This window comes from Bubalus kerabau, chromosome 8 (genome assembly GCF_029407905.1).
Source record: "Bubalus kerabau isolate K-KA32 ecotype Philippines breed swamp buffalo chromosome 8, PCC_UOA_SB_1v2, whole genome shotgun sequence".
Classification (NCBI taxonomy): domain Eukaryota; kingdom Metazoa; phylum Chordata; class Mammalia; order Artiodactyla; family Bovidae; genus Bubalus; species Bubalus kerabau.
Window position 1 is genome coordinate 107,705,558 of NC_073631.1, and position 26,247 is coordinate 107,731,804.

Genomic DNA, 26,247 nt, shown 5'->3' on the forward strand with positions numbered 1-26,247 from the left:
TGTGCCAGCTGGGCCCCAAGCAGGAAGCAGAAGTGGCACTGAGCTCTGGGCGTGGGGGGTGGGGGGTGGGAAGGGGGCCCTGGAGGGAAGCTGAGTGATGGAGGTCAGAGGTCGGTAGAGAATTGGGAGAAAACGGTCAGCATCTCACGAGACCGAGAGGGATGCTGGAATATCCCATATTAAGTTCAGCTGGGACGCTGATGTCGATTTCTTCAACTATTAAATTCCAGCGAAGGGGGGATTTCAGAGAAATTTTTCTGGATTAAGTGACATCCCTGCCCCTGCCCCTGCCACGGCATCTGTGGATAGAGTAGAGTATTTGTGGAATATTTCATTATTTACTGTCTCCCATACAGTTTGGGGCTTCCCAGGTGGTGCTAGGGATGAAGAACCTGCCTGCCAATGCCAGAGACTTAAGAGATGTGGGTTCGATCCCTGGGTTAGGAAGATCCCCCGGAGGAGGGCATGAAAACGTTTCACCTGTGGCTTGTTCGTGGGCCGGCCTCCACCCCAGTTATTCAAGGGCTTCTCACCTGGGGCTGACTCCAGACCTGAGGATGCCGCCAGCACTGGCTGGACGCTGTTTGGAAGTCTGCCTTCTCCCTTAGAATCAGGGCCTGGAGGTAAGGTGGCCTGGGTTTCAATCTCAGCTTCTCTGTTTCCTGTGGGACTTTAGACCCAGTCTCTTCATAATAATGGCTGCTTTGCGGGATGAACAAGTTAAGATACGTGAAGTGTTCAGGACACTTGGTGGATAGTACGTGCTGTGTAACAGTGTATGACGGTGATGGTGACGGTGTTAGTTAAATCTGTGATGTTTGACCCCGCAGGGAAGCACTGGGCTGCTGTTTGAAGGGCTTTTTTTTTTTTTTTTTTTTTACAGGTTCTGTGGGAGGGATGATTGGCTGACCGTCGTGAGGTCTCTGCTAAAGAGGCAACAGCAGGATATAAAAATATATTAGGAATCACGAACCTTGGTTATTTTAGCCCTCGTTCATTTGTGGTCAGTTGGTCTGCCGTTGCAAAGAAAGGGTGATGAAGGAAGGGTATGAAGAAGCAGTGAGAATGGAACTGAAAGGGCCTTGTCCGAGGAGCTTCAGAAAACCTTGCTTTCTAAGAATATTTATCCTGCATTAAAAAAACAGATGTGCTAATAATGTGCTGTCAGTCTTATTAATTATAACAGGTCCCCAGGGGAAATTATTTGGCACACTTGGGTCTCTGAAGACATTTTGCTGAGTCAGGCCCTGTGTGAGTCGGGGTCCCTCAGAAGTGCACCCCAAGACAGGGAGATGGCTAGAGGGGGGGTTGGGGGGGTCACAGCAGTAGGTATGGGGAGGGAATGGGACAATGATAGGCTGGTGGGTGCGCTCTTGCTGTGGGCAACCAGGGCTCAATTTTTGCAGAGCTCTGAGGAACGGTGCAGAAAGCGCTTCCAGTTACTGAGGCTGACCTGTGAGGTTGCTGTGCTACTCATCCACTGATTTCTCCAAGCTCCTTCGTGGAGGCCTGCGCAGGCGGGGTGGAGGGTTAGCTATCCGGCACTTCAGGTCTCTCACAGGGTCCCAGAGGGACCAGAGAGGTGGCCAGAGTGGTTCTTCAGACATGAACTGTCAGGTCCTGGCAGGTGGAAGACTAGGATTGCCTGCAGGTACCGAGGTGCCCTGGATGATGTGGGCTGGGACGTCGTTCTTTCACGTTCTGTGCTCTGTGCTACACTAACATCTTGGGTTGGCACTCGACAAACACACGTTAAGCGTTTATTAACATGCTTTGATGCCTTTTGCAGATATATTTGCTAAGTATCCTCAGTGGGGAATCCCCCTGTTTGGTCCCATCTCAGATAAAGGGAGGCAGGGGCCGGTGAAGGGAGCCAGCCAGGGCCCTGCAGGTGGGGAGAGGTTGATGGAGGTACCTGGAAGTGAAGGGGCTGGGTGCTCCCCTCCTGCAGATGCAGCCATCATGGATGTGGATCAGGGCAGGCCTCTGCCTTTGCCATGGAATCAAAAGGGTCAGCAGGACGTGGTTTGCTTATGCTAAAGAGTTCAATTGTAATGGTTAAAAAAAAAAAAGTGAAAGTGTTAGTCACTCAGTTGTGTCCAATTCTTTTCGACCCGATGGACTGTGTAGACCGCCAAGCTTCTCTGTCCATGGAATTCTCCAGGCAAGAATACTGGAGTGGGTTGCCATTCCCTTCTCCAGGGGATCTTCCCAACCCAGGGATCAAACCCGGGTCTCCTGTGTTGCAGGCAGGTTCTTTACTGTCCGAACCACCTTCTGGAGGCTCTGTAATGGTAAAGGGGCAGATTTTAGATAAGGGCAGGAGAGTGGCTTGGGGTGAAGATGGAGCTTGCGACTATAGCTTTGAGATGGGCAAGGTCTTTCTTCAAAATTTGGGGGTATTAGCATTGAGGGATCTGGCTTAGCACAGGGATGTGGCATCAATGATTGGAGGCAGAGACTAGGGGGAGGTTCAAACTGTTCTGAGACTTGTGACTTTGGGCAGGTTGACTTCTGTGTCTTCATCTGAAGGAAGAAATGGTAATATGCAGTTTACCAGGTTATGATCAAGTGAGCAGATGTGTCTGTTACAAAGCAGTCATGTTCTTCAGACTGATGGCGACGTGGCTAGGGGAGGGATGGAATGGGAGCTTGAAGTTAGCAGATGTAAGCTTTTATAGATAGAATGGATAAACAACATCCTATTGTACAGCACAGGGAACTATATTCAGTCTCCTATGATGAACCATAATGGAAAAGAATAAAAAAAGAATGTATAACTGAATCATCTTGCTGAAATTAACAGAATATTGCAGAAATTAACACATGGTAAATCAACTATACCTCAATTAAAAAAACTGATGTAAAAATTAGTACAGCCACTTTGGAAAAGATTTTGAAAATTTCTTATAAAATTAAACATATACTTACCATGGGGGGAAAAACAAAAAAAAAGAAGTCATGTTCTTTTCTTGTGCATAGAATGTTTTAAATGTTTACATTTATTTAAATGTTTTAATAAAATAATGCACCCTAATGCAATTATTCTATTTACACGATAATTTCAGGTTTTATAAAAATGTTAATTCAGAGTATATATTAATGGGATGCAAAATTTAAATTTAGTTTTATTTTTATTAATACTTTTTAATCCAAGTAAAAGTGGTAATAAAATACAACTAAAAGTGTCCTAAAGAAAAAAGGCCAGTCCTTTGCCTCTTATTTTCCAAGCCAACTTTTTAGTTACTTTGGATGTTTTTTAATTGTTTCCTCATTTTAAAGTGATACACTTATGTCATGATGTGTTAGATATTACATTTAAACTTTGATATCATCGATTGAATTTTAGTCCTTATATCCTATGCTGCTTCATCCACCTCTTTATCTCAATATAATTATATCACAATTTTTGGTTAAAATCCCTTATCAGTATTTACGTTATTATGACTTTGTAAATATCATTTATTAATACTTCTGAGCTAGATAGTGTACTCAGATTCTATTTACTTCTCATACATTTTATTTTCCTAGAGGTAATAAAACTGCCTTTCAAAAAATTGCTCAGTGTTTTATGTATCTTTTGCTAATTTCTCCTCGAGATTCTTTTTTTAATTAATTTTAATAGGAGGATAATTACTTTACAATATTGTGATGGTTTTTGCCATGCATCAACTTGAATTGGCCGCAGGTATACATGGGTCCATTCCATCCTGAACCCGCCCGCCACCTCCCTCTCCCTGAGATTCTAATAGAGCTGTAAATATCTATCAATCCTGTTTTCCAAACAGCTCACCAGGAGAGAGAATCTGTAAGTTCTGTTTCCCCTTCTCACATCCCTCTTTCGTTCTGCTCTGGAGGCTCTTTCTTTAGGCCGGTAGTGCAAACCCAGTAATCCAAGGACTTTGACCACTCTCGTATTTAAAATCCCCTTTTCATTAATGTCCTGCCTTTGTTTTTCTTAGTTTAGTTCCTCTTTTTGCTGTAGCACATCCAGTAGCAACTTCTTTAAACAGGGTAATTTTTTGAGTCCATGTTTGTTTGAAAATGCTTTTGTTCTTGGTTGATAGAATCCTCTACCTGGTCAAACGAAGTTGAAATGAACTATGTCTAAAATTTGAAAGAATGAATCCGTTGGTAATGAAAGGTGTGATGCTGCTTAGATTGCTTCTCTTTGAGACCTGAGAAACAAAACTTTCTGTTTTTTCTCCCTGTGTACCTGGACCCTCAGCTGGGAGCCTCTCCAGGGCTCTGCGGTAGAGAATCACTCTGTTTTGGTTACCATCCCCGCTTTCAACTTGCTGAGATTATAACTTCCTTTACACTGTTTAGCCAGATACCCTCCTCCACCTGCTCTCTGTCTTTCAAAATTTGTTGAACCCTTTGACATAAATGCAGCAATATTTTTTAGATCCAGCTCCTACAGTAGTGGGAACAAAAGCAAAAATAAACAAGTGGAACCTAATTAAACTTAAAAGCTTTTGCACAGCAAAGGAAACCATAAACAAAACAAATACAACCTACAGTATGGGAGAAAATATTCACAAATGAGGCAACCATCAAGGGCTTAATTGCCAAAATGTACAAACAGCTTATACAGCTCAATATTAAAAAAAAAAAAAAAACGCAGTAAAAAATGGGCAGAAGATATAGACATTTTTCTAAAGACATACAGATGGCCAACAGGCACATGAAAAGGTGCTTAGTATTGTTAATTATTAGAGAAATGCAAATCAGAACTACAGTGAGGTACCACCTCACACTGATCAGAATGGCTGTCATCAAAAAGTCTACAATATTGTAATCATCTGCCAATTAAAAATTAAAAAACTTTTTTTTAAAGTGAAGTACTCTATAGCAACATAGAGATAATAAATGCCGGAGAGGGTGTGAGAAAAGGGAACCCTCCTACACTTTTGGTGGGAACGTAAATTGGTACAGCCACTAAGGCGAACAGTATGGAAGTTCCTTAAACTAAAAAGTTACTGTATGCTCTAGCCATCCCACTCCTGGACATATGTCCAGACAAAAACATATTTCGAAAAGATACATGTACCCTAGTGTTCATAGCAGGACTATTTATAGTAGTCAAGACATGAAAGCAACCTGTGTCCATTGAAAAATGAATGGATAAAGGTGTGGTGTATGTGTGTGGGGTATATGTGGTATATATGTGTGTATATGTATACACACACACACAGTGGAGTATTAGTCATAAAAAGAGAATGGAATAATGCTATTTGCAGCTACATGGATAGACCTAGAGATTATCATACTGCTGCTAAATCGCTTCAGTCGTGTCCAACTCTGTGCGACCCCATAGACGGCAGCCCACCAGGCTCCCTCATCTCTGGGATTCTCCAGGCAAGAACACTGGAGTGGGTTGCCATTTCCTTCTCCAATGCATGAAAGTGAAGTCACTCAGTCGTTCCTGACTCTTAGCGACCCCATGGACTGCAGCCTACCAGGCTCCTCTGTCCATGGATTTTCCAGGCAAGAGTACTGGAGTGGGGTGCCATTGCCTTCTCCGATTATCATACTAAATGAAGTCAAAGACAAATATATGATATCACTTACGTGGCTACAAAGGAACTTTATAAAACAAAAACAGAGTCACAGACATAGAAAAAACTTATGGTTACCAAAGGGGTTAAAGGGGAGAGGGATAAATTAGGAGTTTGGGATTAACAGATACACACACTACTTAATATATACAAAATAAATAACAAGGACCTACTGTATAACACAGGGAAATATAGTCAGTATCCTGTAATAACCATTATAGGAAAAGAATCTGAAGAAAAATATGTGTAACAAAATCACTTTACTGTATACCTGAAATGTTGTAAATCACTTATATTTCAATTAAAAAAAGCAAAAAAACCCTTCCCAAACCAAAAATTTGTTGACATCTTTCACATGTCGATGTTGCCTTTTCTGTACGCCTCAGTGAAGGACTCTCTAGCAACATATCAAGAAGGAAAGTTGAAACCCAGGTTTGTCCTGTCTAATGCAGGTTCTTTGTCCACCGTGGACCAAGGAATTGTTATTGATAATGGATTTATCAACGGGCCATGAGAGTGTTGCATTTAAGAATTTTATGCTTGTCAGCTTCAGAGGGCAAAGGGCGTAGATTATGCAAAACGAACCCCATCCCCCAGTACTGCATGGAGACTGCAGACTCAACCTTAAATGTGATTACACAAATGTATCATGGTGAGGGAGAAAATTACTGATAAGGACTTTTTCCTTTTTCATCTTGTCCATTGTTTTTCTTCTTCTTGTTTAGAAACCACTTTTCTTTGTGAATCTGAAAGCTCTGAATGAAAGATAATGATAATAGCTTGTTTACGTAGCCATAAAGACAACCATTATAGCTAGTTTGTTCCCATAGCCAGATACTGTATGTCTTGCCCACTTAGAGGTGAATCAAGGCCAGTGGTCAGAATAGGAAGAAAAATTGAACTCTGGAAATTCTAGTTTTTGTCAGCCGGGACCAAAGAGAGAGGCAAGATAGGGCAAAGGAAGAAAAAAAAAAAAAGGCAAGAAGGAAGAGAGAGGGGTCAGTAGAAAAAATGATGCGTCAGTGGAGGACTTCATAGAGACTTATCAAGAAGGAAATTCAATTATTTCCTTCCCCATTTTAGGGAAGTTTTCAACTATTATCTCCTCAAGTATTTTCTCATGGTCTTTCCTTTTGTCTTCTTCTTCTCGGACTCCTATGATTCGAATGTTGTAGCGTTTAATATTGTCCTGGAGGTCTCTGAGATTGTCCTCATTTCTTTTAATTTGTTTCTCTTTTTTCCTCTCTGATTCATTTATTTCTATCATTCTATCTTCTAATTCACTAATCCTATCTTCTGCCTCTGTTATTCTACTATTTGTTGACTCCAGAGTGTTTTTGATCTCATTTATTGCATTATTCATTATATATTGACTCTTTTTTATTTCTTCTAGGTCCTTGTTAAACCTTTCTTGCATCTTCTCAATCCTTGTCTCCAGGCTATTTATCTATGATTTCATTTTGATTTCAAGATTTTGGATCAATTTCACTATCATTATTCGGAATTCTTTATCAGGTAGATTCCCTATCTCTTCCTCTTATCTTATCTTTGACCAAGGAGGCAAGAATATACAATGGATTAAAGACAATCTCTTTAACAAGTGGTGCTGGGAAAACTGGTCAACCACTTGTAAAAGAATGAAACTAGAACACTTTCTAACACCATACACAAAAATAAACTCAAAATGGATTAAAGATCTAAACGTAAGACCAGAAACTATAAAACTCCTAGAGGAGAACATAGGCAAAACACTCTTGGACATACATCACAGCAGGATCCTCTATGACCCACCTCCCAGAATATTGGAAATAAAAGCAAAAATAAACAAATGGGACCTAATTAACCTTAAAAGCTTCTGCACAACAAAGGAAACTATTAGCAAGGTGAAAAGGCAGCCTTCAGAATGGGAGAAAATAATAGCAAATGAAGCAACTGACAAACAACTAATCTCAAAAATATACAAGCAACTCCTACAGCTCAACTCCAGAAAAATAAATGACCCAATCAAAAAATGGGCTAAAGAACTAGACATTTCTCCAGAGAAGACATACAGATGGCTAACAAACACATGAAAAGATGCTTAACACTACTCATTATCAGAGAAATGCAAATCAAAACCACTATGAGGTACCATTTCACGCCAGTCAGAATGGCTGTGATCCAAAAGTCTACAAGCAATAAATGCTGGAGAGGGTGTGGAGAAAAGGGAACCCTCTTACACTGTTGGTGGGAATGCAAACTAGTACAGCCACTATGGAGAACAGTGTGGAGATTCCTTAAAAAACTGGAAATAGAACTACCTTATGACCCAGCAATCCCACTGCTGGGCATACACACTGAGGAAACCAGAACTGAAAGAGACACGTGTACCCCAATGTTCATCGTAGCACTGTTTATAATAGCCAGGACATGGAAGCAACCTAGATGCCCATCAGCAGATGAATGGATAAGCAAGCTGTGGTACATATACACAATGGAGTATTACTCAGCAATTAAAAAGAATACATTTGAATCAGTTCTAATAAGGTGGATGAAACTGGAGCCTATTATACAGAGTGAAGTAAGCCAGAAAGAAAAACACCAATACAGTATACTAATGCATATATATGGAATTTAGAAAGATGGTAACGACAATCCTGTATACGAGACAACAAAAGAGACACTGATGTACAGAACAGTCTTTTAGACTCTGTGGGAGAGGGAGAGGGTGGGATGATTTGGGAGAATGGAATTGAAACATGTATAATATCATGTATGAAATGAGTCGCCAGTCCAGGTTCGATGCACGATACTGGAAGCTTGGGGCTGGTGCACTGGGACAACCCGGAGGGATGGTACAGGGAGGGAGGAAGGAGGAGGCTTCAGGATGGGGAACACGTGTATACCTGTGGTGGATTCATGTTGATATATGGCAAAACCAATAAAATATTGTTAAAAAAAAAAAAGAACACTGAAAAAAAAAGGAAATTCAAGACTGAATTCCAGGCCGGTTTCATGTGCTATGTCCAACACTGATGATTCCCCTGGTTCTTTTCCTTTAATTATTTTCTTATTGCCCCTTGGTTTTAAGGTTTTTAGTGTCCTGAATGCTGCCCCACCTGTCTTGGCCTGTCTTCTCTGTCTCATGTTGTGCTATCAGAGATGCAGAAAGTAGGAATGATGCCCGAGTTGCAGGAAGAGCGAGTTTCAGAATTGACAGGGCAGGAAGAGCAGCCGTAAGCCTTGCCGGATAGTCACTGTTTAGTGGGTGTCCAGGTGACTGGGAGGCTCCCTCCTCCCTCATTTTGTGGTTTGTGCCAGGGTCAGTGGTGTGGCTGTCTTTACAAGGATCCCCTGAGGCGTGCACCACTGTGTCCTTCAGTAGCAAATGTAGGGAAACAGAACAAGAATGGTCCTTCCTCTGTCATACAGCACAGGGAACTCGGCTCAGTGTTACGTGGCAGCCTGGATGGGAGCGGGGATTGATGTGTATATATGGCTGAATCCCTTCTCTGTTCACCTGAAACTATCACAGCTTGTTAATTGGCTATTTGAGTGTGTTAGTTGCTCGGTCGCGTCTGACTCTTTGCGATCCTGCCAGGCTCCTCTGTCCATGGGGTACTCCAATATAAAAAAGTTCTAAAGAAAAAAATGAATGGTCTTTCCTCTTCTCCTGGAGATAGAGAAGAACAGGGAAGCCTGGCACCGTGCAGTCCATGGGGTCACAAAGAATTGGACATGACTGAGCGACTGAACAACAACAGTTTCTCCTCTCAGCTCCTGCACATCATCCCCTTGAATTCCTCGAGTCCAGGGAGGAAGGTTAGCATCCTGCAGAGAGGATGGGAGGTGCTTGTGGCAATGTACCTACTTCAGACCCAGGACATGGGGTCCAGTCCCCATGTCTACACTGTGACAAGTGGCCACTATGAACTCAGACACTGACCTCATGGGCCTCGGCTTCCTAGGTTGTATAATAAGGAAACTAGAACTCTCGGCAATCCTTTGAACTAGAACATTCTGTGAAGTTAGTGGCAGATACGTATTCTAGAATTGTGTGCAGGAATACCTTGGGGATCCTGTGGGTTCTGATCTAGACATTCTAGAATTTTGCAGTCAAATGAGTTGCACAAACTTTGGGCTTCCCAGCATGTAAAAGTTGTGTGTACACCATACTGTAGTCTTAAGTCCATAATAGTATGATGTCTAAAAAACACACCTACCTTAGTTACTGGTAAAAGATGCTAACCATCATCTGAGGCTTTGGGGAGTCAAATGTTTTTGCAAAAGCAATAGGAAAGATTACTGATCGCAGACCACCATAACAAATATAGTACTATTAATAGAAAAGTTTGAAATAGTATAAGAATTACAAAAATATGACAGAGACATGAAGTGAGCAAATGCTGTTGGATGCATGGCACTGATAAACTGGCTTGGTGCAGGGTTGCCGTAAACCTTCAACTTATTTTTTTTTTTTTTTTAATTCAGTACCTGAGAAGCACAATAAAGTGAGGCATGCCTGTACTGGTTACATCTCCTTTCTTCAGTCAGTCAGTCAGTTCAGTCGCTCAGTCATGTCCAACTCTTTGCGACCCCATGAATCGCAGCACGCCAGGCCTCCCTGTCCATCACCAACTCCTGGAGTTCACTCAGACTCACGTCCATCGAGTCAGTAATGCCATCCAGCCATCTCATTCTCCATCGTCCCCTTGCAGGAGGGTCTTTTCCAATGAGTCAACTCTTCGCATGAGGTGGCCAAAGTATTGGAGTTTCAGCTTCAGCATCAGTCCTTCCAATGAACACCCAGGACTGATCTCCTTTAGAATGGACTGGTTGGATGTCCTTGCAGCCCAAGGGACTCTTAAGAGTCTTCTCCACCACTACAGTTCAAAAGCATCAATTCTTTGGTGCTCAGCTTTCTTCACAGACCACTGGAAAAACCATAGCCTTGACTAAATGGACCTTTGTTGGCAAAGTAATGTCTCTGCTTTTGAATATGCTATCTAGGTTGGTCATAACTTTCCTTCCAAGGAGTAAGCATCTTTTAATTTCATGGCTGCAATCACCATCTGCAGTGATTTTGGAGCCCCCCAAAATAAAGTCTGACACTGTTTCCACTGTTTGCCCATCTAGTTCCCTAGAGTGACATTAAACATTCACTTTTTTAAAGTTTGAAAGGAATGACCATCTTCTTCATGTGGGCCCGTTTTAGCTTTTCTGATAGGGAACATCGAACATCAAGAAGCAATGAGCTTTTTCGATCCTCCAGCCGGGTCCCTTTTTAGGAGTGACAAGCGTTGTCCCCTAGACTGTAATCTCCATGAGGGCAGGACTCCTGTTTGTCTTATTTAAGAGACCTCTCAGAGCTCTGCCTGTTCACATGACTGGAAGTGGAAGTTGGACGTATTTTATTTGTTTTGTTTCTTTACCACCTTGCACAGTGCCAGGAATGTAATAAATATTTGTTGAATTGATGCCTAACATATGGTATTCCAAGTATTGTGAATGGTGGAAATTGCAGCGTAAGCAAGGTGAGGGTATTGGTATTGTATTTTTTTTTTTCCTAAGGTAAAAATAACAGTGCAGAATGAAACCTTTCAAAGAAGATTACAAAGCTGTTTTCTTTCTCATTACTCATCACTTTCCTCCTCCCCAGAATTCCAATTCCTATTGTCTCACCAAACAGTGAAAAGAGTAAAATGTAAGAACCTTCCAGAATTACCTAGGCTTTGTACGCCCTCCTTGTTGGACGTGTGTCCCTTTTGTGCTTTGGTTTGGTAGAAATTAACCAAAGAGTAAAGAAATATCTGGGGTCCCATATCGGGATGCTAATTAGTTGTTTTCTTGTCAAAGGAATTAAAAAGATGTTTCTGAGAGAATGTCTGTTTGATTTGGAAGAGAACTTTTGTCTCACCCCAGTTTTACATGATGTCCCCAGGTATCTCCAATTAGCTCAAGAGGTGTTACACCATTAAAAAAAAAAAATCTCAAAGTGAAAATTAGTTTGCTTTGGTTTAAAACATACATGCAATATATCCCTTCAGGAGGAAGAAAGCTATTATAAAATCTGGAAAACAATTCACAAAAAGAACTTAGCTCCCTAACTGCTCGGAAGGAAGTCTGGTGCCCTAGACTGTCTGAAACTGACTGGAAAATAGAGTTGTTTTAATTGCAGTTGGCATTTGCAACTCTCCAGGTGAAGGAAGTCAGCTTGCTGGAACATTTCTTTTGGCATTAGAAGCTCAGGAAATTAATAAGAAAGAACCGAGGACAAAGTGGTACTTACCGATTAAAGCACACTTCTGGAATTTCTCACGGACCCTCAGGTAACCTTTGGTTTGTAGACATTGAGTGATTGCTAAGCAGAGAGCTCTGTGCTGGTGCAGAGAGCTCCCTTCTCTAAAGGACTCTGGGCTTGCTGGGAGTAGGAAGGAAACAAGACAACTTGAGAGAGAACCAGAGTTAGTGGCATGACGGATCCGATCCTCAGTGTGCTGGGAGGTCAGAGAAAGGAGGGGCCAGGCTGGATTGGAGTCCAGAAAAGAGATACCGTGGCTGGCCGGTGGTGCCTGATGGGGTGCCTTGTTTGCCTGAGCAGAGAGGACTCGGAAGGGCATTCAAAACTGAGGAATAGTGTGAGCCAGAGCTGGAAGGCAAGCAGTGTATTGGCACACTGGGTAGGGGGTAGTGGTATGTGGAGGTGACTCATGAGAGGTGAGGCAGGGAAGCTGAGCAGGGGCTGATTGGTGAAAAGATGGTGCTGTTTGAGTCTGGAATGTCTTCCCTGAACTCAGTCTCCTCCATCCTTTGCTCTCCACACCCTTCCCCTTGTTTGGGCGCACACAGAAACTGGTTGGGAAATGCTGCTGTAAACAGTGAGTGGTCAATGGTGCTTTGATCAGAGGATGGCATGTCTCAGAAGAGGATTACGTAAGAACTTATTTTTTAATATAGTTTTAATTGTTTCATGTCTTGTTTATAGCTGTGGCTATTTGATGGACAGTAGACATGCTAAATGGGATCAGTGTTTGCTGTTTAATTCACCCGGTCAGGAGGGATCTTGGTCTAGAAATACCCTGGAGAGTTTTGAGATCGCAGCCACCCATTGTGCCTGATGGTTGTGGCCTGAGATGACCTCTTTGGTATCCTTCCAGTGTGTGTGTGTGTGTGCATGCGCGAGTGCACATGTACTAGTCAATATATTTGGTGACCACAAAGTGGAAGGTACAGAGGCTTTAGGACCAGGCAGATTTTTTTTTAAGTTGAAATATAGTTAATTACAATGTTGTGTTAGTTTCAAGTGTACAGTATAGTAATTTAGTTATATATATATAAATTTATATGTATATGCTGCTGCTGCTGCTAAGTCGCTTCAGTCATGTCCGACTCTGTGTGACCGTATGGACAGCAGCCCACCAGGCTCCTCTGTCCACAGGATTCTCCAGGCAAGAATACTGGTGTGAGTTGCCGTTTCCTTCTCCCTTATGTCTGTGTATGTGTGTATGTGTGTGTGTGTGTGTGTGTATATATATATATATAATCAGTTCAGTTCAGTTCAGTTGCTCAGTCATGTCTGACTCTTTGCGACCCCATGAATCACAGCACGCCAGGCCTCCCTGTCCATCACCAACTCCCAGACTTCACTCAGACTCACGTCCATCAAGTCAGTGATGCCATCCAGCCATTTCATCCTCTGTCGTCCTCTTCTCCTCCTGCCCCCAATCCCTCCCAGCATCAGAGTGTGTATGTGTATGTATATATATATATATATATATATATAAATTCTTTTTTAGATTCTTTTCCATTATAGGTTATTAGAAAATATCAAGTATAGTTCTCTGTGCTATACAATAGGTCTTTGTTGATTATCTATTTTCTATGTTGTAATGTATATATGTACACATTAATCCCAAACTCCTGTTTTGTCCCTCTTCACCTTCTCTTTGGTAACCATAAATTTGTTTTCTATGTCTGTGAGTCTATTTCTGTTTTGTAAATAAGTTCATTTGTATCATTTTTTTTCTTATTTAATTTTTTTGGCTACACTGCACAGCATATGGGATCTTAGTTCCCTGACCAGTATTGAATCTGTCCCCCTGCATTGGAAACACAGAGTCTTAACCACTGGACTGCCAGAGAAGTCCCTGTATCATTTTTTTTAAGATCTCACGTATAAGTGATATGATGTATTTACTTTTCTCTAACTGGCTTACTTAGTGTGATAATATGTCGCAAATGGCATTATTTCATTCTTTTCATGGCTGAATAGCATTCCAGTGTATATGTAGCACATCGTCCTTATCCATTCCTGTGTCAATGGACATTTAGGTTGAGGACTAGGCAGATTTGCATCGGATGCCAGTCTGCTCCTTTCAGCTCTGTGATTTGTGTTGGAGTGCATAGGCCAGCAGCAGCAACCACCAGGGAAAGCCCCACTGGCAAGAGATGGGGTAGGGAATGACTGTCGGGGGTCCAGCCTCTTGTTGGACACAGTGGCCGAAAACGGAGACACAGAGGAGGGTGTCTGCTCCTTGGACATTTGGTTTTCTTGTATCTTCTCTCCTGCAGAGAGTCTAATCCTGTTTCTTCTTCTTCCTCCAGATTTAGTTTAGAAAGACTTTTTAACCCTTTTTTAAAAGACTATTTGGTGAACTTTGACTCGCCTGGGCACTACTTTGTACACATGTGTAATGGGTTGAATGGTGGCTCCCAAAAAGATACTCCCGAGTCCTAACCCCTGGAGCCTGTGTATTTGGAAAAAGATCTTTGCAGATGTAATTGAAGATCTCATGATGAGATCATCCCAGATTTAGGGTAACAAGTCCAATGACAGGTGTCCCTGTGAGAAAAGGAGAGGGCTCAGAGATACAGAGACACACAGAGTGGTGGCCTGGTGAAGATGGAGGCAGAGATGGGAATGATGGATTGACAAGGACTGCTGGGAAACTTCCAGAAGCTAGGAGAGAGGCAGAGAGTGCACCCTCCTAGAAGGAGCCATCCCTGCTCACACTCTGATTTTGGATTCCTCGCCTCCAGAAGAGAGTAAATTCTGTTTTAAACCATGCTTAAGTTTAGGATAATTTGTTTTGGCAGCCCCAAGAAACTCGTATAGCACCTGTGTGGGAAGGCTCCATCTCCACTTTGTGGTCCAAGCCCTTTTAAGCTCCCTGAGTAATTTGCTTCTTTAGAATTTTTTCACTTATATTTCTCTGCGAGGTAGAGTTAGAAGTTCCTGTTTTAGGTCCAGTTCCTTTGCACTGTATTTCCTCCGGGGTCTATTGGCCCTGGAGTCTGCACCTGATGAGTGAGCCCTAGGATATCAGGGGGACCTGGTTTCTTTCCTCCAAAGGCTGTCAATTTCAGCTTATTGCTCTTGTTTCTTTTACTAAGGTGTCTATATAGTATGTTGTTAAAACTAAGACACTTGTGAGAGTTAAAAGGAGCACAGAAAGAAAGTGAAAGTGTTAGTCACTCAGTTGTGTCTGACTCTTTGTGACCCCGTGGACTGCAGCCCGCCAGGCTCCTCTGTCCACAGAATGCTCCAGGCAAGAATACTGGAGTGAGTTGCCATTTCCTCCTACAGGGGATCTTACCAACCCAGGGATCGAACCTGGGTCTCCTGCCTTGCAGGCAGATTCTTTACCATCTGAGCCAGCCAGGAAAGGGGGGTACTGCTGGTATTTATAACAAATGTAAACTGAGACTGTCTTAGGTGAACCAGGACATCTGGTCATTCTCTTATTGTCATGTCTCAATTCTAAATACTGGACTTGTGGGGCATCCTTTCTGGTCTTGTTGGTATAATTGCTGGCTAAGCCTTGGGAGTGAGAAATGCAGGGAGTTCAGAATCGCTGGCCTTCCTAGTCTCTTTTCTCTTGCTCTAGTGTTCTCTCCAGAGGCTTGATTTCTCTTTTCCTTTTTAGCTTCATGTCTGATAACCCTGTTTTGTCCTCAGACCTCTTTTGTAAGGTAACACAGCCCCTTGACCTCTTCCTCATTCTCATTTTTGCCTCTCAATATGCTTCTCTGTAGTGAGTAAGAAGATTGGGACTCCTTTGGATGGACCATCAATTAACTTGAATCCTTTAAAGTAAGTCTTAAAATATGTTAAATTATTAATTCACACCAGAAACTGGAGCAAAGAGTTTGTCATGTTTCATACATTAATACTGCATGGGGCTCTGACACCATCTGGAGCACAGAATCCGGGGGCCCATGATAGGGGCTGAAGGCAGTCACTGAAGTTGTTTCATGATTCCCACACCGCTGCCACTGCTGAGAGAACAAAGAGTCGTCTGTTGGATGTTCCTCTGCGGGGTGGAAGCTAGGCCACGTTCTCTAAAATAGCCTCTTTTCCTCTGCTGTTGTTGCAAATAAGGAGCCTTCCAGGAGGGTATTTGCCATCACCACCAATGACCTAGAAATGTCAGTTACAATTAAGTACCATGCTCTGAGATATATTAGCCATATTGCTCCTCTGGAGAAATGAATGGCCATGCATGATGTTTCAGTTACTAGATTGGAATAAGAGTCTAAGAGAGCTCTTTTGGAAGACAGTGAACTTCTGCAGGACCCTGTAACCACATTTGAGAAGCTACCGCCAATTGCCCCAGGGTAGTAGGTCTCATGTCTGACTGCCCATTTCAAGGATGCCCTTAAGGGTAGGGGTTATGTTGCCATGTTCATTCATGTGTCCTGCACACCCCGTGTGGTGCGAGGCAGCTGGGAGATGCTCAGGAGATGTGTCCTGAATGAATGAGTGATGCTAGAAAAGGTCCAGCATTTCTATCCACTGAAGTCCTATCAGTGGCTAAAACTTCGAGACACTGCATAAGAAATACTCATATTCTCAAGTGTGCTTCTTTATTAGCTTGATTGCACGATGGTATGAGGAATAACATATGTAAAATGCTCACATATGTAGTGACCAGCTCCATTTTTGTACGTGTACACGCTTATGTCACCACCACTCAGATCGAGAATGAAGAACACGTCTTAACATGTAAGAAAGCTCCCGTGCGCCCCCTCAGTTAACAGCTTTCTGTCAAACATAACCACTCTGTCTTCTGTGATCATAGGTTAGTTTTGTCTGCCCATGTACGTCTTATATATGAAATTTTATAGTGTGTGGTCTCGTGTTTGGCTTCTTTCACTCAATATTATGTCTGTGAGATTAATTCAAGTTGTTAATTGCTGTGTAGCAGCAGTTTATTCTTTTTATTGCAAGGAGGTATTCCATTATATGAACATACCACAATTTATTTATACACTTGAGTGTTTGGGCTGTTTCCATTTTGGGCTATTATAAATGTTTTTGTACATGTCTTTAATTGCACATATGTCCTAAAATTTCATGTTTTACTAATAAGGGAAGGAGAGGAAGGAAATAATAATGATAATAATAACTGATGCTATTGAAAGGTTACTAAATGCCAGGAAGTACAGTAAGCGATTATGCAAATACTCTGTAGCGTAGTCTATTCATGTTTTTTATTGCCATACCATTCTGTCTTCCCACTTTGTGCCTTAATTAGAAAAAAAAAACCCTTAAAAGCAAGATAACCTTTTAGTACACATTGTGTACCTGATTAGTCAGCATCTGAAATTATCTAATTGACTCTTTTGTTTGTTTTAAAGCAGCCCCTGTCCCCTGCTGGGGCCTCCCAGGTGGCGCTAGTGGTAAAGAATCTGCCTGCTAATGCAGGAGGCCCAAGCAAGAGAAATGGGTTCGATCTCTGGGTCAGAAAGATCCTCCGGTGTAGGAAATGGCAATCCTCTCCAGTGTCCTTGCAAGGAGAATTCCATGGGCAGAGGAGCCTGGCAGGCTACGGTCCATGGGGTCACAAAAGGAGCTGGACACAACCGAAGCAACTAAACACTTTCCCTGCTACCATGGCTTTCTTCACTAGAATGGGAGCCCTGAAGATTTGGGACTGAATCCCCAGTAAGCAGTTCTGTGCCTGGCACTGATAAACTGCATCAATAGGCTTACTTACAAGAAAGCTGATTTTTTAAAAAGATTATTTGTGAGCAGGTTGTTTTTGAGTCTCAGACACACTTTGTCACAAAATTATCTTGGACTGGTCTAATGCAGCCTGTCAACTGGAGTGCCAGTGATGGTCACCAGGACCTCCTACGCTCTTAATTTCAAAGAGAACAGCTCTTCAACTCAGGTGTTTCCTAGTATTTTTGTGCCATTTTTCACTGTTAACCTCATTAAGCAGCCTAAAAAAAAAAAAAAAAAGTCAACTTGAGTCTTCAGTTCAGTTCAGTCTCTCAGTCGTGTCCGACTCTCTGTGACCCCATGAATCGCAGCACACCAGGCCTCCCTGTCCATCACCAACACCTGGAGTTCACTCAGACTCACATCCATCGAGTCAGTGATGCCATCCAGCCATCTCATCCTCTGTCGTCCCCTTCTCCTCCTGCCCCCAATCCTTCCCAACATCAGAGTCTTTTCCAATGAGTCAACTCTTCACATGAGGTGGCCAAAGTACTGGAGTTTCAACTTCAGCATCATTCCCTCCAAAGAAATCCCAGGGCTGATCTCCTTCAGAATGGACTGGTTGGATCTCCTTGCAGTCCAAGGGACTCTCAAGAGTCTTCTCCAACACCACAGTTCAAAAGCATCAGTTCTTCGGTGCTCAACTTTCTTCACAGTCCAACTCTCACATCCATACATGACCACTGGAAAAACCATAGCCTTAGTTAACATATAATAAAATGCCTAGGTCTTGAGTGTTCTACTTGATATGTGTTGATAGTTAAGTATAGCCATCACTCCAAAGGAGATGCAGAATTTCTCTAGCCCCCCATACTTCCTCCTCAACCCTTCACCATTTTCCAGGCAACCACAGATCTGCCTTCTTTCAGTATGAATTAGTTTTGCCCGTTTTGGACTGCCATATACACGGGAAATACAGTGTGTGCTCTTTGGTGACCAACTGATTTTTCTTATCGTGGTGTTTTGAAATTTACCCTCATTGTATATATTTTTATTGTTGTTGTTGTTTAGTCCCTAAGTTGTGTCTGACTCTTCTGTGGCCCTATGGACTGGAACCCTCCAGGCTCATCTGTTGAGGGGATTTCCCAGGCAAGAATATTGGAGTGGGTTGCCATTTCCTTCTCCAGGGGATCTTCCTGACCCAGGAATCGAACCCTCATCTCCTGCATCGGCAGGTGGATTCTTGACCACTGAGCCACTGAGTATTATTCCATTGTATGAGTATCTCACAATTGATCTACTTTCTTGTTGGACATTTTGAGTCATTTCCAGGTTTTGGCTGTTTTGAGTACATCTTTCACATACATTTTTGTGCAAGTCTTTTGTGGACATAAATTAATTTCTCTTGGGTAATTATATAGAGGTGGAATTATTTGGTAAGTGTGTTTATTCAACTTATAAGAACCTCGAAAGTGGTTGAATTATTTTACACTCCTATCAACATGTATGAACATTCCAGTTGCTCCACATATTTATCAACATTTGGTGTTGTCATGGAGCTCTATTTTTAACAAGCTCTGATTTTCCCCAACATTTGTCTTTTTGCAGTTCCACACTTTTTTCTCTCTCAATGTGTACCTCAAGCCTCTATTTACAGCCCTGGCCTTTTTTTTTTTTGAATGACAAGTCTGAGAATTTCCTTAGCTCTTCCCAGCTTGAACCCTTGCTGCATATTTGCTGGTTTCTGCTTTAGAAGAGGAAACTCTTAACTCATCTCAGCTTTCCTGTCCTTATTTGGCAGATGTTAAGTTCCTATTGAGCATCTAAGGCCCAACTACCATTCTCTATTGGATTTTTGGCTTTAGCTGAATTGAGCTAGAAATTAATCTTTTCAAGAGTGGGGAATTTATCTGACGTGATCATCATTATATGCCTACCTTCCAGAACAGTGCTAGTACATAATAAATATTTATTTAATAAAGACATTTTAAGACTATGAATGTAGTAGACATGTTATACATTAGTCAGCATATAACAATTTATTAGAGTTTCTGATAGTGCCACAGTTAATACTTTGTTTTTCCTTAAAAGCAAAATGGAGTATGATTTAGTGAGAGGGGTATAGAGATAACTAAAGAAAATAGACTGAAGTTATTAATAAGATAGATTTCTGTGCAGGCATAGTATTGCCTTCCATATGGTACAAGAGAAGGGGGCTACTAAAAGTTTTCATTCTGCAAAATATCTTTCCCACCAGGTTGGCAGAACTAAAATGTATGTTAGAGATTTGTTTCTTGGCTTAACATATTTGGTATTTTTATTTTCATGAGATCATTTTTTTTTTTAATTCAAAATTTTAAGGAAGGCTCATAGGCATCCTTATAGGGAATTAATTTAATAGACTTCTTTTTTTTATTTTTTTAAAATTTTATTTTATTTTTAAACTTTACAATATTGTATTAGTTTTGCCAAATATCGAAATGAATCCGCCACAGGTATACCTGTGTTCCCCATCCTGAACCCTCCTCCCTCCTCCCTCCCCATACCCTCCCTCTGGGTCGTCCCAGTGCACCAACCCCAAGCATCCAGTATCGTGCATCGAACCTGGACTGGCGACTTGTTTCATACATGATATTTTACATGTTTCAGTGTCATTCTCCCAAATCTCCCCACCCTCTCCCTCTCCCACAGAGTCCATAAGACTGATCTATACATCAGTGTCTCTTTTGCTGTCTTGTACACAGGGTTATTGTTATCATCTTTCTAAATTCCATATATATGCGTTAGTATACTGTATTGGTGTTTTTCTTTCTGGCTTACTTCACTCTGTATAATAGGCTCCAGTTTCATCCACCTCATTAGAACTGATTCAAATGTATTCTTTTTAATGGCTGAGTAATACTCCATTGTGTATATGTACCACAGCTTTCTTATCCATTCATCTGCTGATGGACATCTAGGTTGCTTCCAAGACCTGGCTATTATAAACAGTGCTGCAATGAACATTGGGGTACACGTGTCTCTTTCCCTTCTGGTTTCCTCAGTGTGTATGCCCAGCAGTGGGATTGCTGGATCATAAGGCAGTTCTATTTCCAGTTTTTTAAGAAATCTCCACACTGTTCTCCATAGTGGCTGTACTAGTTTGCATTCCCACCAACAGTGGAAGAGGGTTCCCTTTTCTCCACACCCTCTCCAGCATTTATTGCTTGTAGACTTTTGGATCGCAGCCATTCTGACTGGCGTGAAATGGTACCTCATAGTGGTTTTGATTTGCATTTCTCTGATAATGAGTGATGTTGAGCATCTTTTCATGTGTTTGTTAGCTATCTGTATGTCTTCTTTGGAGAAATGTCTATTTAGTTCTTTGGCCCATTTTTTGACTGGGTCATATATTTTTCTGGAGTTGAGCTGTAGGAGTTGCTTGTATATTTTTGAAATTAGTTGTTTGTCAGTTGCTTCATTTGCTATTATTTTCTCCCATTCTGAAGGCTGTCTTTTCACCTTGCTAATAGTTTCCTTTGTTGTGCAGAAGCTTTTAAGTTTAATTAGGTCCCATTTGTTTATTTTTGCTTTTATTTCCAACATTCTGGGAGGTGGGTCATAGAGGATCCTTCTGTGATGTATGTCAGAGAGTGTTTTGCCTATGTTCTCCTTTAGGAGTTTTATAGTTTCTGGTCTTATGTTTAGATCTTTAATCCATTTTGAGTTTATTTTTGTGTATGGTGTTAGAAAGTGTTCTAGTTTCATTCTTTTACAAGTGGTTGACAGTTTTCCCAGCACCACTTGTTAAAGAGATTGTCTTTAATCCATTGTATATTCTTGCCTCCTTTGTCAAAGATAAGGTGTCCATATGTGCATGGATTTATCTCTGGGCTTTCTATTTTGTTCCATTGATCAATATTTCTGTCTTTGTGCCAGTACCATACTGTCTTGATGACTGTGGCTTTGTAGTAGAGCCTGAAGTCAGGTAGGTTGATTCCTCCAGTTCCATTCTTCTTTCTCAAGATAGCTTTGGCTATTCGAGGTTTTTTGTATTTCCATACAAATTGTGAAATTATTTGTTCTAGCTCTGTGAAGAATACCGTTGGTAGCTTGATAGGGATTGTGTTGAATCTATAAATTGCTTTGGGTAGTATAGTCATTTTCTCTATATTGATTCTTCCAATGCATGAACTTGTTATACTTCTCCATCTCTTCACCCATTCACATGGCTTAGGGATACATAGGAAGGGAGAAGGTGGGACCAGGGGGTTCAACCCAGGGCTTTCTCTCCTGAGTGTAGAAGCGTGTGTGTGTGAATCTGTGTGTGCTTCGGGGTGTGCAGGGGAGTTAATGCTGAATTTGAGAAACAGAGTGCAGAAGGGAAGGTGTTGGAAGGAAGCATGACCTCTGTCAAATTTTAGTTAATATCAGTCAAGCTGTTAAATATAAGACTGATGTGTAGAGACTATAAAAGCTATGCCATACTTTCTTTCAGTTCTAAAATCACATACAAAAGATGACTTATGTATTTTAATGGCAGTTTTGTTCTCAGATACAGTACATTATGAACACGTAAGTTAAACTTTATCTTTTAGACATAATCTTCCATGAAACAATCTAGATGCTCTTTAACATTGTTCTCTTCTTTCACAATTAATGCCACAGCCAGCTTAAATCCATCGACTATCCAAAGATGTGTTTGGTTTCACCTTTGCTTTTCCTTTTCGGTCTGTGTAAAAGCTTCCGTCTTTGCCCAGAGGTGTTTGAGACCTCTGATTTTTATGTTCAGCATTTCATTTCCCTTTTACTCTTTTATAAAGTGATGGATATAATAAAATATTCCATAGTTGAGCAGACATTGCTCTGCTAAATAAGATGACTGTGCTGAAGACACTGTGCTCCTTTCATTGCTTCTCTCTGCATTTAGAGCAAGATCCTTCTCTTTACAAGAACTGAGGCCCTGAGTGGTCTCCTACCCACCCCAACACCCTTATTTCTCACCACTCCTCCTCTTGTTCACACCACTTCACACATGCTAACACATTCTCCGTTCCTCAGATGTATTGGCTTCTTTCCTGCTAGAGGGTTTTTGCACATACTGCTTCCTAAGCTCTGAACACGCTCCTTTTTTTCATGGGACCTAGACCTTCAAGTCCATGCTTAAACTTTACTCTCCAGTGAGGCTTTCTCAGACTTCCCTATTTATTTTTCTGTGTATTTTTATTCATAGACTTTGAGTTTTAGGAGAGTTCTAGATTTAAGGAAAACTTGAGTGAGATAGTATGGAGTTCCTAGATAGCCTCTGCACAATTCCCACTATTATCAACATCTAGTGGAGCTCATTAATGGAGATTAATGAACCAATATTGATGATATTAGCTAAAGTCTATTTTATTCAGACTTCCTTAGTTTTTCTCTGTCCTTTTTCTGTTCCAGGACCCCAATCAGGACCCCACATTATGTTAAGTTGTCATGTCTCCTTAGGCTCCTCTTGGCTTGTGACAGTTTTTTTCAGATTCTCCTTGTTTTTGATGACTTCCACAGAGTTGCGTGATGGTTAGACGTTTTGTAGGATCCTCCTCTATTGGAACTTGTCAGATTTTTTTTTCCCCTCATGATTAGACTGGGTAATGGGTGGAAAAGGTCAGTTTTCATCCCAATCCCAAAGAAAGGCAATGCCAAAGAATGCTCAAACTACCGCACAATTGCACTCATCTCACACGCTAGTAAAGTAATGCTCAAAATTCTCCAAGCCAGGCTTCAGCAATACGTGAACCATGAACTTCCAGATGTTTAAGCTGGTTTTAGAAAAGGCAGAGGAACCAGAGATCAAATTGCCAACATCTGCTGGATCATGGAAAAAGCAACAGAGTTGCAGAAAAACATCTATTTCTGCTTTATTGACTATGCCAAAGGCTTTGACTGTGTGGCTCACAATAAACTGTGGAAAATTCTGAAAGAGATGGGAATACCAGACCACCTGATCTGCCTCTTGAGAAATCTGTATGCAGGTCAGAAAGCAACAGTTAGAACTGGACATGGAACAACAGACTGGTTCCAAATAGGAAAAGGAGTACCTCAAGGCTGTATATTGTCACCCTGCTTATTTAACTTCTATGCAGAGTACATCATGAGAAATGCTGGGCTGAAAGAAGCACAAGCTAGAATCAAGATTGCTGGGAGAAATATCAGTAACCTCAGATATGCAGATGACACCACCCTTATGGCAGAAAGTGAAGAGGAACTAAAGAACCTCTTGATGAAAGTCAAAGAGGAGAGTGAAAAAGTTGGCTTAAAGCTCAACATTCAGAAAACTAAGATCATGGCATCTAGTCCCATCACTTCATGGGAAATAGATGGGTAAACAGTGGAAACAGTGTCAGACTTTATTTTTTTGGGCTCCAAAATCACTGCAGATGGTGATTGCAGTCATGAAATTAAAAGACACTTACTCCTTGGAAGGAAAGTTATGACCAACCTAGATAGCATATTAAAAACCAGAGATATTACTTTGCCAACAAAGGTCTGTCTAGTCAAGCCTATGGTTTTTCCAGTGGTCATGTATGGATGTGCGAGTTGGGCTGTGAAGAAAGCTGAGTGCCGAAGAACTGATGCTTTTGAACTGTGGTGTTGGAGAAGACTCTTGAGAGTCCCTTGGACTGCAAGGAGATCCTACCAGTCCATTCTGAAGGAGATCAGCCCTGGGATTTCTTTGGAAGGAATGATGCTACAGCTGAAACTCCAGTATTTAGGCCACCTCATGCGAAGAGTTGACTCATTGGAAAAGACTGATGGTGGGAGGGATTGGGGGCAGGAGGAGAAGGGGACGGCAGAGGATGAGATGGCTGGATGGCATCACTGACTCGATGGATGTGAGTTTGAGTGAAGTCTGGGAGTTGGTGATGGACAGGGAGGCCTGGCGTGCTGCGATTCATGGGGTCGCAAAGAGTCGGACACGACTGAGAGACTGAACTGAACTGAACTGAACTGAATGGATTTGGGAGGAAAATGATACAGGTGAAGTGCCATTTTCATCACGTCATATTAACGGTACATCCTATCAACATGATTTGTGACTGTTGATATTGACCTTGCTCACCTAGCTGAAGTAGTATTTGTCAGATTTCTCTAAAGTTCTTTTTACTGCCTTCTTTGGAAGGAAGTAACTACTTCATAGCTAAGGAGTGGGACCATAACTCCCTAGTCCTTTAAGGTGGAGTATTTACATAAGTCATTTGAAATTTCTCTGCATGGGAGAGCTTTCTTCTCCATTTCTTAATATATTCAACCATTTACTCATAACAGTATGGATTCATGAGTATTAATTTTATACTTTGGATTATAAGCCAATACTATTTTATTTATTTTGTTGCTCTAGTTGTTCCAGTGTTGGCTGTTGGGAGCTCTTTCAGATGGTTCCTGTGTCTCTTTGAGCTTGGTTCATTAATTAGATATTTATTTGTCAACACCTTTCTTTCTGCCATTTCAAGGGTCATCTTGTATGTTTCCTGCCCCAACCCTAGAATTGGCTATTTGTCCAAGGAGCCTGGGTTCCTTTTGGTGGAGAATGATATTAGAGACCAAGATCTAGGTGCTAGGTATGCTCATCGCTACTGGATGTTCCCCATTTATTTTTATGCTGATTCTTTCCTCCATAGCATAAATTAGATCGTATGTTTGCTTGTTTTAGAACTTGCTTTAATTCTATTTATAGAATGATCATTTCCATCAATTAGAGACACACTAATAATTAATTATTCATGTAAATATTTTTTAAAATTATTCAAGTCTCTTTGGGAACAGGATAGATTCTAAAAAGGCATTACTCTTTACCATAATGCAAAGCAGTTCTTCCTGACAAGGATCTTTTTTTTTTTTTTTACAAAATCGTATTAAAATAGTTTATTTGCATGTACTTTAAAAAATTTGAGTATAATTGATATACAGTATTGTGTTAGTTTCAGATGTACAGCAAAGTGATTCAGTGATATATATATATATATATGTACATGTATATATATCCATATACATGTACATGGATATATATGCATTTTTTTCCCCCCAGGATAGGTAGTTACAAGATATTGAATATATTTCCCTGTGCTACACAGTAGGTCTTTGTTTATTTTTTCTTTTATTATTGAAGTATAATTGCTTTACACTGTTTGGTTTATTTATTGTCTGTCTGCTCACCTTCTGTCTGTCTTCTGTCTGTCACCTATATTGGCTGTTCCCTGAGGTTGAACACCATACTTCACCCACAGTGCCTGACGCATAGCTGGCCCTCAAGAAACACGAATACTTGCTGGAAAGCAGGACTTTTAACAGAGAGCTTGAGTGTTCATCTAACAGCCATTTAAAGCTGCAATTTAACATATAAGTGTTGTTCAGACTTACTGTGTTTCGGTATACAAAGTATTAGGGAAAAGCTAGCCTAGTCCAAAGCTGAACGTGTGACGTTAAGGATTTCTTTTATATATGCACTACTTATGCTATGCTTTGCTATGCTAAGTTGCTTCAGTCGTGTCCGACTCTGTGTGACCCCATAGACGGCAGCCCACCAGGCTCCGCCGTCCCTGGGATTCTCCAGGCAAGAATACTGGAGTGGGTTGCCATTTCCTTCTCCAATGCATGAAAGAGAAAAGTGAAAGTGAAGTCGCTCAGTCGTGTCCGACTCTTAGCGACCTCATGGACTGCAGCCTACCAGGCTCCTCTGTCCATGGGATTTTCCAGGCAAGAGTACTGGAGTGGGGTGCCATTGCTTAATGTATTAATTGT

The 26,247-nt window shown here is 41.4% G+C and overlaps 1 protein-coding gene across 7 annotated transcripts in view; it reads left to right on the forward strand.

The window, feature by feature from the left end:
• TMEM178B (transmembrane protein 178B) overlaps nucleotides 1-26,247 on the forward strand; it is a 412,255-nt gene that overhangs the window by 42,847 nt on the left and 343,161 nt on the right. Inside the window, exons 1-2 of one of the 7 annotated variants that reach the window (XR_008718139.1) lie at nucleotides 206-623; nucleotides 884-1,157. The exons of 4 other annotated variants lie outside the window; for them this stretch is intronic. The gene's annotated coding sequence lies outside the window, so the exon portion shown is untranslated. Of the gene's footprint in view, nucleotides 1-205; nucleotides 624-883; nucleotides 1,158-26,247 lie in introns of those variants that run through there. 2 more of the 7 variants (XM_055591121.1, XM_055591122.1) reach the window with 2 other exon arrangements.